This window comes from Salvelinus sp. IW2-2015, unplaced genomic scaffold (genome assembly GCF_002910315.2).
Source record: "Salvelinus sp. IW2-2015 unplaced genomic scaffold, ASM291031v2 Un_scaffold86, whole genome shotgun sequence".
Lineage (NCBI taxonomy): Eukaryota > Metazoa > Chordata > Actinopteri > Salmoniformes > Salmonidae > Salvelinus > Salvelinus sp. IW2-2015.
In genome coordinates this window covers 897,321-910,490 of record NW_019942515.1, presented here as the reverse complement: position 1 = coordinate 910,490, position 13,170 = coordinate 897,321, and the positions used below count along the sequence as shown (strand labels likewise).

Below are 13,170 nucleotides of genomic sequence, written 5' to 3'. Positions count from 1 at the left end.
ACTAGCTAAAAAAATATATGTAAGTACAGTAGCTAGCTGAGAAGGGCTCATCAAGACAACTGACTGATCCGTTCGTCTCCACTAGACTCGCTGAGCGAAACACGTCACCAATTTGGGCACCAGGCGTGTCCACATAGACCATACAGTATGCCTCTCCCAGTCACACCTATCCATCAATTTCGTGTCATGTGCGCTGTGGAAAATAACACACTTGTGTGCTTTATTTATTGTATTTTATAAATCTGCAATCGTCTCAAGAATGTTTTCGTCTAATTGGAATTTCCTGAAACGCCACAAAATGAAATTGATTTTCGAAAGGACTTTTGTCGGATTTAAGCTAACGTTAACTAGTGCTAAGATATATCTAAATAGTTATAAAATAAATTGCATGAAATATAATCCGAATAAATCTAACTAGCTGATGACCGTAACGTTAGCAAATGTTGGTGCAGTCATTCTAGCTAGCTACATCCTGCCTACCTGTTCCAGGTGTGTACTTCCTTGGTAAATATACAGGAGCGTGAGGCATCAGCGTATATCGCTCAAACCCGACGTCAGTTCCTCTTCGAGAGTAACCAGAGAACGTGCAAGATGACAGGTAGGCTACAGATAGTCATCTCACCTTTAGTCTATTAACAGTAACAGTCCCTGAAATCTCCTCCAACACTCGTTATGTCAAATGATTGCGATACTGCTGTGTTGATGATTCATATTCATATTTGTGCAGTTTGAAACCCTGTTGATGTTTTTATTTTCAGTGTTGTCAATGCTCCCTACCTTAAGAGAAGCCATTTTACATAATCTGAACTCAGAGCCTCACAGCACTGCTGAAGTACAAGTACGTGGTCATGACTTGATAGCTCAGCAAAATTATTAGTTTATTAATGACATCACCTGTTTCTCTTCTAGACCAGCAAATAAACTTGAAATATGGGAGGACCTGAATATTATCAGTGTTATTATTCTTCAACATTAATTCATTTGAATCAATAACTAAAGTGATTTAATCACTTGATGTACTGCTATCTGTCATATGGCAATCACTCTTCTTTTCCCATTCCCCCAGGTTTCACCCGAAGTGTCGTGGCTGTGTACAGTACCTGTATGTTGACTGTTTTACACCGTGTTCAGCTCAATATCATTGGTGGCTACTTATACATGGACAATTCTGTCAGCAAGAATTGAATGGTAAGCCATTAAGCTTTAATGTCTTGTACCCTATGGGGCAGCTTCAATTCCTAGTTACAYATTAAGCCTAGTCCTGGACTAGAAAGCAAACTCAATGGAGAATCTCTATTGAAAATGCTTTTATTTCAGGGATTAGTTTAAGCTGTGTCCAGAAAACCGCCCCTAAATGTGCAATGTGGGGTGGTGTATGCATGCCATTTCTGTGGTCTGTGCTCCACCAGATACCTTTGGCCCCTCCGGATGTGCAACAACAGTACCTCTCCAGCATCCAGCACCTCCTTGGGGATGGTAAGAGATATTCACGTCTTTCTGAAATAGCTAGTCTTCTCAGATATGCTATGTTTATTATTATTAAATTGGTTCCATGTGATGGAAAGCATCCTTACATTTGATGCATTCTCTCACTCCCAAGGGTTGAGTGAGATGATAACGGCGATGAAGAAAGCAGAATACATTAGGCGGGTAAGTCAGACAGTGCCAACCACATGCACACAATGCACCTCAAACCACATCAGGAGGAGGATTGTTAAGTCATATGTGATTATTTTGCCTGTCTGTCAGTGACCTGTGCCTGTGTGTCGGTCAAATTAAATTGTATCTATTTATATTATTTGTATTATGTCCACCCCCACCCAGGGTGTCCCTGAAGCAGAGTCTGTCCCTGCAGGAGCTGGAGCAGCACCTGAATCAGGTCAGAGCCCAGGTGGAGGAGGGGGATGGGGGCTCCACATACAGACGTCTCTCCTGGTACATGATGCCTGATGAGGAGAGTACTCTGGCTGCACAGGTAACAGCCCTCACCTGCCACTACCCCTGGACTACTCACAGCTCCGCTATGGGGATCTGTTATTTTGAACATTACTGGATTGTCAACCATGGTCAGAGTAATGGTGATGGTGGTGCACATTATACAACTTAATGTATTTTCTTCTTGTTTATTTGGGCTTACACTGGGTTGTACATTATTTCATTGTGTTTGTTTGACAGGCCTGTGGTCTGACGGAGAATGATATCACTACCGTAAAGCTGCTCAATGAGACCAGAGATGTGCTTGAAAGGTAAGACCGAGGCCAAAAACTCATTGACCCTTATTTAGAGAGGCTTATTTTGTGTGCACGCGCTGAACTGTGTCCTCTATCCTCCAGCCCGGACTTTGGGCTTGACAACATGGTAGAGTTCTCGGTGGGTCCTAGAGCACAGGAAGACTCCGCCCCCAGCACTACACCTGATGGGTCTGTTTTTTTGTGGATGAATTTAATAGACAGTAATTTCTAAAAGGTTGTCTTATCGTAGTAAATCACTGTCTGAATGCCACATAAAATAAACACAGCTTTTTTGTAGGAAATAAATTCTGCCTATCAATTAATGTCCTTCCCAAAATCTCTTCCAGACTCTCGCATTTAAGTCTACCAGTTGCCAAAATAATCCAGATTGTAAATGGACAGATCCACTCGATCTACAGTGAAAAACCAAGTCGCTTTGTACAGGTAAGAGCTCATTTGATTTGTGGAAGCATTTCCTTCATTTTTGAATCCCAGCAAGTTACACGAGGTCTTGACTCTAAGAATTTGACACCTTCCCTCTTTGCAGGATCTCCTGATGATAGACAAAGTGAAGGAGTTTACTGCCAATGTGTATGAGACATTCAGCACCTCCCATGAACTGCAGAAATAAGGAAGTGGACATATTACTGGTAGACCTGGACCTCTCAGCCTTCTCTGTATGTCTGCATGACACTGTGGACATAAGAAATGGAGGAAGAAATGCACTTATTCTCTGTACCAAGTCACAAAACTCAAGAGGATCGGGTCCTTGGAAAGTTACTGTTCCCTGTCCTTGGTGGGAGAAATGTGTTCCATTGTGGACTGTAGGGTTGTAAACTGCTGCCTTTACCTGGACACTTCAAGGTCAAAGACCCACTGCATCTTCTGTCGTTCTGCCCCTGAACAAGGCAGTTAACCCACTGTTCCCCGGTAGGCCGTCATTGTAAGTAAGAATTTGTTCTTAACTGACTTGCCTAGTTAAATAAAGGTTCAATCTTAAGAACCTGAGTTTTTGTCCTACCTTTACTGATCTGTTCCCCCAAGGCTTAAAAAGTCAGCCAAACAGCCCTCCATGAATCAGGTCATTTTCCTGTGTCATTATAAAGAAAATCCTGAAAGCCTTATCCCACTTTACATAGCTGTTGCTTTGGTACATTAAAGCTGAAATCTGCCAAAAGGAGCCACTGACTGCCCCAGGAGCATTTGTTGTTTTTGTTTTGAGGAAATGAGCACCCAGCATTGTAGTGTAAAAAAAATCTAAGTACTTACTCTGCTGTTCTATAGCTCGTGCAATGATGTTCGAGGGATTTTTGTTGTTTGAAGTAAAGTCTTTGTTGTAATATGTGTTGTTCCACCAATTAGGTGCCTTTTTGAGTAGTGTAACTTTGCGAGAAACTTTTAGAGAAAAAAGCCAGTTTTACAGTATTTCACCTAATTTTAACATTCTGTAATAAAGAGCACACATTCATCTTAACTATTTTACAACATCAACAGGTAAAAGTAAAGACCATTGTAAGTGCCAAATAAAGTGACTTCATCTTAAATCAGCCATAAATCCCCTTGTGGTGGGGTAATGGAAGCTTGTGTGCAGCAGGAAAGGGCAATTGAATTCAAGCATAAAATATTTCTAGCCTGTATCCATGGCTAACAGGGTTGACGTGTTATGCTTGACCCTCGCTGTTTTCCACCACAAAACACCAGGTTTTATATATTTTTTTTAACAAATAACATAATTCTATATATCAGCATTTTGACATGTCCATCATTGTCTCACGTCAGATCAGTGCAGATGGCTGTCACACTGACCTGAGACAAAGGGAGATGTTACAATGCTGAAATTTGGCACGCCTATTTAGATAATTCTGATTTATGGAATTCTCTATGTGGTCTATATTTAAGGGCACTTATTTTAATATAACAGCTTTTAAAATGCAATATTTGTGCACAATTTCTACTTAAAATATCAAAGGGCACCCCTATCCTTTGAGACAGGTTAAAGAAGGATTTTTAAGATATCCAGTGCTGTGCCATCTAGGCTGCAATTCCTCATTCAACCTCTAGGTCTACTTTCTGTTCAACAATGTTCAGTACTTCACTGCACTATTGACTTCATCTACTTTGTCTCTGTTTTTGAAATGTCAATGTTTTTTCTTAAATCATGGAAATTGGAAATGTTCTCATATTTCTGTTAGGGAATGGGGGTGGGCCTTAAAGTTAACCTTGAGGTTTGTTTGGGTACTTGAAGTGAGAATGTAGGCCTGTCTATTTACTCTTTGTAACATAACATTCTGAATGACAACAGAAAATGTAAGTACTGTAGCATTGACATTGAAAATTATAATAAAATATCACGATTTAATATATTCAGTGGCACTTTGATTTGTGTTTCCTAATATAAATGTAGGTAACTATTTTATGGACCACTTTGCTTCAGGGTCATACTGTAATCTCTTTAGAAGTTCCTTTGCTCAGCAGCAGAGGGCAGCACAGAACAGTAAGGACTAACACTATACTGGACTCCCATTGCGTCAATACTGCCCCTGTCAATTAACATGTATGATGGATCAAGTAGGCTACATCTCTATCTAATGCTTTTGGGACAAACACATTTGATTAACTTTCTTGGTCTTATTTATTTATTTATTTTACAAATGTATCTGCCTCCATGATTTATAAAGTTAAAGCTCAAAAGTGACCTATAACATACAATACTTTGTGTACTTTACTTGTTTTTGAAACATCACCATTTATTACGAGTTCTAGAAAATACTGATGGCAAACAAAACCTTGTTAACCTTTGTTTCCCAAAATTGTAAAGTGTGATTAGATGTAAAGTATTTGTTGTATTTCAAATATGTTAAGTTGCCGCGATATACTAAAAACAATTAAAAGGGATCATAAAAGTAGTAAGTAAAGAAATAAAGTCTATGTTCACATCAGGTGAAACATGTACTGCACTGACACAAATGACTGATGACTGGCTGAAAGACATTGGTAATAATAAGACTGTGGGAGCTGTATTGTAGATTTCAGTGCAGCCTTTGATATTATTGACTGTCATTTGTTATTGGAAAAACGCATGTGTTATGGCTTTACAACATCTGCCATATCTTGGATAGAGAGCTATCTATCTATTAGAACACAGAGGGTTTTCTTTAATGGGAGCTTCTCTGATGTAAAACATGTCAAGCGTGGTATTCCAAAAGGGAGCTATCTTGGCCCTTTACTGTTTCCTCATTAATGATCTACCACTGGCCTTAAACAAAGCCTGTGTGTCTATGTATAAGATGGTTGTTGATCATTGCTGGAATGCATTTTCAGGTCTTGCCATAGATTTTCAAACCGATTTATGTCAAAACTTTAACTAGGCCACCCAGGAACATTCAATGACGTCTTGGTAAGAAACTCGTGTACTTTTGGCCTTCTGTTTTAGGTTATTGTCCTGCTGAAAGGTGAATTTGTCTCCTCAGTGTCTGTTGGAAAGAAGACTGAACCAGGTTTTCCTCTAGGATTTTGCCTGTGCTTAGCTGTATTCCATTTATTTTAATACCCCCCCAAAAAACTCCCTAGTCTTTGCCGATGACAAGCATACCCATAACATGATGCAGCCACGACCATGTTTGAAATATGAACAGTGGTACTCAGTGATGTGTTGTGTTGGAGGGTCAACAGCATGTCTTTCCCTTCACTGTACACAGAGGGCTAAGGTCAACAGCATGTCTTTCCCTTCACTGTACACAGAGGGCTAAGGTCAACAGCATGTCAGTCCCACCTGACTCAAAGTAGAGGAGATATTGACTGCATTATTTCTTGTAAGTAACATCAATGTGTTGAAAATTCCAAATTGTTTGTATAATCAACTTACATACAGCTCTAAAACCAACACTAACCCCACCAGACTTGCCACCAGGGGACTCTTCACAGTCCCCAAATCCAGAACGTACTCAAATCAATGCACCGTGTTGTATCAATCGATGGTTGAATGGAACTCAATTCCAACTCGGATCACTCAGGCAAGTAGCAAAGTTATCTTAAAAAAACAAGTGAGGCAAAACCTCCCGGCACGACGCCACTGACCTTGTATGACCTAAAAACCTGTATGTACAGGTAACTGACAAAATAATGTAAACACTTGAGTGAATGAGGGATACAAAGTATATTGAAAGCAGGTGCTTCTACACAGGTGTGGTTCCTGAGTTGATTAAGCAATTAACATCCCATCATGCTTAGGTTCATGTATGAAAATGCTGGACAGGCCATTATTTTGGCTACCATGGCTATGCCCCCATAGGATGACAATGCCACCATCCACAGGGCACGAGTGGTCACTGAATGGTTTGATGAGCATGAAAACCATATGCCATGGCCATCTCAGTGACCAGATCTCAACCCAATTGAACACTTATGGGAGATTCTGGAGCGGCGCCAAGACAGCATTTTCCACCACCATCAACAAAACACCAAATGATAACATTTCTCATAGTAAAATGATGTGGCCTCCCTGCGACAGAGTTCCAGACACTTGTAGAATCTATGCCAAGGGATATTGAATCTGTTCATGTTCATGGTGGCCCAATGCCCTATTAAGACACTATGTTGGTGTTTCCTTTATTTTGTCAGTTACCTGTATATGCTATATATGAATATGGTGTATGCAGTACAGGACTTTTTTAGTTGTATTGTTCTTATTTTAAATTTTGTGACTGTTCTTGTCTATTAGTATTATGCATTTTGTCATGTATCATGTTTTGTGTGGACCCCAGGAAGAGTAGCTGCTGCTTCTGCAACAGCTAATGGGGATACAAAATACCAAATATGAACAAAGACTTTTATTTCTGTTGCAATGAAAGAATGCATGTTCGTCACACACCCACTCATCAGTGCGTCTAGTGATTTGGAAGAGTAGACTGCTACTAAACTGTGGTTTTACATTGTGCTATTTATGTCCTCAACACAGCCGGCGGTTTATGAAACATAGACATGAAAGAAAATTCATTCCTAAAGAACAAAAGAGTGTAAGATTGTGACTGATCTGGTGGTGCCATTATGGCACTTTTCTAATGGCCCTAGTCAAAGTTCCCAGAGTTTCATAACAAAGCTTTCCAGTCAGAGACCTGGAGCAAGGCTAAATAAAGGACAGTGTGTACTCAGGTCTATGGTTAATATGGGTTAAGTGATGCTAAAAGTGATAGCAATCCTTTGCCAATTGTGTGGCATGGGGAGAAACTGGTCTAGTCATACTGACGAAAGCAGTTTTGATGCCCAAATAGAGGGGTAGTGTAAACGTCCATAATGGATGCTTTGTTACATTAAGCAATTAAATGTGCTGAGTAATTGTTAGGGTGTTTTCCACAAAGCACATTCACAAACAGCTCACCTCCAATCACATGACTTGTGAGTGTGCCCTTTCTTGTGTGCTTGCCAGCTAACAGGAAATTCCCCTATCACATGACTGTGGTCAAGAAGCTGAAGGCATGAAGGCAGACATCCTGGAACATTATGGGAGATACTTTTGGTAAACATTTCAGAGATGTTGCATCAGACATTTTCCCTGCTCTTTCCTACTCTGAGAATGATTAAGCAGGTTTATATATTAGAATGTAGCAGTACTAGTTTGCATAACTTATTGCAATAGCATGTTGTTACAGAGCATATTGTAGAAAGATTGAGGTCATTACATTTCTGTCCTCAGACTACTTTCAAACCTCAGGTTTTCCAAACTTTTTGTTTTTTTTGTGTTTTAATTTTAAAATTTTATTAATAGATGGTTATTTAATCATATAATTGTCTATAGTTAAATGGCTATGGTTGCAGAAAATAAAAAAGGGACATTGTGACTGGCATGATATAACATAACCCTAACCCTAACCCTAACCTTAACCTAACCATAACCAATTAAGTTTAACATGGGTTCGCTGGTCAGTCATGTCCCTTTAGTTTTTTGCATAAAAAAATGTATGGCTTTGTTAAGAACTCAAACCTTGTATTCTTTCTCGATTAAACTGACATTGACACACAGTAAGGCTGGACAACAGTAGCTACTAACAGATAACACAAACTAATACATTCTGGTATTGTATTGTAGATATCAGTGACGGTCTGTTCCGTTTAAAATTAGGGACGACAATTTTTTTTAGGGAGGCCTTTTCTATTACAGCATATTGGATGACTGTTATTAATTTTCCATTCATCCAGCTCAATATAACATCAATAGGTTTAGGCTAGCTACTACATGATATCCAAATTTGCCTTATACCGATCATGAGGTTGCTACAACTTAGCCAACAAATTACAATTTACAACATAGGATAACAGATCAAGAGCCAAATTGGAGTAATCAAGGTGACAGACAGGGCCTCATTCAATATCGCATTGCACTCGCTTGCCTGCACCTAGCTGATCTGAAGTGTAATCATTCGTCCAAATATTTCTATTAGACAAATTCAGGTAGGTCCCTCTCCGTTTCATTCTGTTTGGTTCAGTTTAAGATACGTTTTGCAACAGAATCAGTGAAATGAATACAACCTTGATCATCCACACACACAGTTCACTTTCATAGCAGCCACATACAGCATCATCACTTTACTAGTTGTATAATTCATTCTCGCATCTACACACTCTCCCCCTATCACATTTTCCCTAAGCTTGTGGACTTCAGTGCACAACACAACTGTGTCCAGGCGCAAAAACCTCTTCAAGCCAAACCTTCACACCATAAACACTAACAGCTACACAGCCTACATCATTGTCGCTACATTAACGATATAGTCAACAAACTAGAACTAACATGTTAGTAAACCCACAAACCAATCCATTTGTACAATCACGCAGTACAGTGTACAGCAAGCAGTTTAGCAGTTACACCGGCGGGCCCCGGTGATAATACATTAATTAACCGGAAAGCTTACCTTGACTTGGAAGAGTTTTAGTGTTGGATAGCCTTAGCCAGCTTGCTAACATAAATAGCATTTCTCTCTGTTTGAGTCAGGTTGTTGAGTAGGAAAAATTAGCTGCATTAGCTAAGTAAGTGAAAGGTAAACTAAGAAGAAGAAAAAATACACCGATATYTCTTTGTCTCTCTGCTGCTTCTCCTTAATTTTTTAGAAGAAAAAAAATATATATTTTAAACTGTTCAACTATTGTCTTTCTGTCTCTTTGAGTCAACTACTCACCCCATGTTATGCACTGCAGTGTACCTTCATTGCAAAACAGTGTGTTTTAATCAGTTATTTGGTGACGTGAAAATATTTAGTTTAGTTTTATATAAAAAATATATTTTTTAATGAAATTCACTAAGTAGGATGGTCCTCCCTTTCCTCCTCTAAGGAGCCTCCACTGGTAGATATTGATGTATGCTGGAAAGAAATTAGTGTAGTACATAAGTAAAAATGTGAATGTTTTATGACCCAATTCAGACCAATAATAAAATATATTGTTTATAACACTATCTCTAGCGTTTTGTCACTAGTGGGTTACTTTTGAATATCTGGGTTACTTTTGAATATTAAGTTAAGTAGAACAGAATATCTGTTCTACTTAACTTAATCCTTCAATCTTAAATGTCTGCTTCTCCAGCAATGAAGGGTGAGTCATCACAACTGGCGATGAATCACCAGAACCTTCCCTGTCAAAAGACTTGGCTCACCTTTCTTCCTATCAAACCCATAACAATAACAACCCTTATCACAGTATCACAAGCCTCTACTGAGGCTGTGGTTTCAAGTGAAATAGGCTATTTATTATCTCTTTATCACATAGGCATACAGCATGTTGGGAGAGAAATGGTTCCCAACTTCAACTGTAGGCTACCGTAGCTTTATAAATAATAATGAGAAGTATTTCAAACTAATCTAAAAGCAATGTAATCTAAACCATGTGCTAGACTTGTTTACCAGCCATGTGTCTTTGGCAGCCCTTATCAGAGGGTTGGCTGTAAGCGTGCTAACGGAGCAGCCTGTTCAAAGCAGAGAGTCCATTTGTGTGTGTGTGTGTGTGTGTGTGTGTGTGTGTGTGTGTGTGTGGTGTGTGTGTGTGTGTGTGTGTGTGTGTGTGTGTGTGTGTGTGTGTGTGTGTGTGTGTGTGTGTGTGTGTGTGTGTGTGTGTGTGTGTGTGTGTGTGTGTGTGTGTGTGTGTGTGTGTGTGTGTATTGTTCTTAAACCAGTCCCTGGAGTAATCTCTGCCCTAAGTCCTGATTGGTCCCGGGCCAGTGTTCTCATTAACTATTCACAGAGTGCTGTGATGATGCACGCTACAGTCACACCACAGATTGGAGAGATGAGGTCACCTCACCTGAGGAATCCCGTTGGCTAAAGACCCCATAATGGCAGGCTCGAACAATGAGCATTCATTTGATCCCTACTTCAAAACAGTGAAGTTACAAAAAATAATCACATGGCTGTCCTCATATGACGCCGCTTCTGCAAGTTGTAAAGAGTATGAGTTATTGTAACAATTCATTAGAAATGAATGCCAGTAAATCAGTGATACACTCTAGATATATATATCTCTCTGGATATACTGTCCTCGTCTATACAGCCATCGGGATTCTCCGTACATCGTGCGGACAGGAAGAAAGAACTCTCCGGAATATAGAACGGCGGAGGTGTATGTTTCATGATTAACTATTCATGATGTGATTGTCGTACAGGAAGTACAGTCCTTTTGTTTCCCAATCTGGAATACCTCACTATCAAATGCAGACTCGTTGGTTATCGTCACGGCAGTGTATATTCTCCTACACTGAACTACACTGGTCTTTTTTTCCCTTCTTTTTTTTAAGGGGGTAGATCAGCTTTAAAATTGCAGATAGAGTGTAGCTTCCGTCAATGAATTGTCAGCACTGGCAGCTTCATTAAATAGTACCTGCAAAACACCAGTCTCAACGTCAACAGTGAAGAGGCAACTCCGGGATGCTGGCCTTCTAGGCAGAGTTCCTCTGTCCAGTGTCTGTGTTCTTTTGCCCATCTTAACCTTTTCTTTTTTTTGGGCCAGTCTGAGATATGGCTTTTTCTTTGCAACTCTGCCTAGAAGGCCAGCATGCCGGAGTCGCCTCTTCACTGGGGTGAGCCAGTGGTGGAGCGGGGTCTGCGTCCCGCACCTGAGGATAGATGCCCACCCAGACCCTCCCCTATAGGTTCAGGTTTTGCGGCCGGAGTCCGCACCTTTGGGGGGGTACTGTCACGCCCTGACCTTAGAGAGCCTTTTTATGTCTCTATTTGGTTTGGTCAGGGTGTGATTTGGGGTGGGCATTCTATGTTATGTTTTCTATGATTTTGTGTTTCTATGTTTTGGCCGGGTATGGTTCTCAATCAGGGACAGCTGTCTATCGTTGTCTCTGATTGGGAACCATACTTAGGTAGCCCTTTTTCCCTCCTTTCTTTGTGGGTAGTTAACTTTGTTAGTGGCACTTAGCCCTGTAAGCTTCACGGTTGTTTATTTGGTTCTTGTTTTGTTGGCGACATTTTATAATAAAAATAATAAAAATKTAAATGTACGCTTACCACGCGGCACCTTGGTCCAGTTCTTTCGATGGCCATTTAAAAAAAGCATCTGTTTCCAGCTACAATAGTCATTTACAACATTAGCAATGTCTATACTGTATTTCTGATCAATATTTTGTCCATTAAAATAACATTAAATTGATCAGAAATACAGTATAGACATTGCTAATGTTGTAAATGACTATTGTAGCTGGAAACAGATGCTTTTTTAAAATGGCCGTCGAAAGAACTGGACCTTACGTGGTAAGCGTACATTWTTTTTTTTTAAACAACAAAAAAAAAAAWCATTTTTTTCAAAAACAAGGACATTTCTAAGTGACCCAAAACTTTTTAACGGCAGTGTATATATACACAGTTGAAGTCGGAAGTTTTAATACACATAAGTTGGAGTCATTAAAACTTGTTTTTCAACCACTCCACAAATTTCTTGTTAACAAACTATAGTTTTGGCAAGTCGATTAGGACATCTACTTGGTGCATGACACAAGTCATTTTTCCAACAATAGTTTACAGACAGATTATTTCACTAATAATTCACTGTATCACAATTCCAGTGGGTCAGAAGTTTACATACACTAACTTGACTGTGCCTTTAAACAGCTTGGAAAATTCCAGAAAATGATGTAATGGCTTTAGAAGCTTCTGATAGGCTAATTGACATCATTTGAGTCAATTGGAGGTGTACCTGTGGATGTATTTCAAGGCCTACCTTCAAACTCAGTGCCTCTTTGCTTGACATCATGGGAAAATCAAAAGAAATCAGCCAAGACCTCAGAAAAATAATTGTAGACCTCCACAAGTCTGGTTCTACCTTGGTAGCAATTTCCAAACACCTGAAGGTACCACGCTCATCTGTACAAACAATAGTATGCAAGTATAAACACCATGGGACCACACAGCCGTCATACCGCTCAAGAAGGAGACACGTTCTGTCTCCTAGAGATAAACGTACCTTGGTGTGGAAAGTGCAAATCAATCCCAGAACAACAGCAAAGGACCTTGTAAAGATGCTGGAGGAAACAGGTACAAATGTATCTATATCCACAGTAAAACGAGTCCTATATCGACATAACCTGAAAGGCCGCTCAGCAAGGAAGATGCCACTGCTCCAAAACCGTCATAAAAAAGACAGACTACAGTTTGCAACTGCACATGGGGACAAAGATCGTACTTTTTGGAGAAATGTCCTCTGGTCTGATGAAACAAAAATAGAACTGTTTAGCCATCGTTATGTTTGGAGGAAAAAGGGGGAGGCTTACAAGTCGAAGAACACCATCCCAACCGTGAAGCACGGGGGTGGCACCATCATGTTGTGGGGGTGCTTTGCTGCAGGAGGGACTGGTGCACTTCACAAAATAGATGGCATCATGAGGATGGAAAATTATGTGGATATATTGAAGCAACATCTCAAGACATCAGTCAGGATGTTAAAGCTTGGT

General features: G+C 39.9%; 1 pseudogene; it reads left to right on the top strand.

Annotated features, from left to right (window-relative positions):
* Positions 1-591: 591 nt before the first annotated feature.
* On the top strand, positions 592-4,594 carry LOC112068153 (peroxisomal biogenesis factor 3-like; annotated as a pseudogene).
* The last annotated feature ends 8,576 nt before the right edge of the window (positions 4,595-13,170 follow it).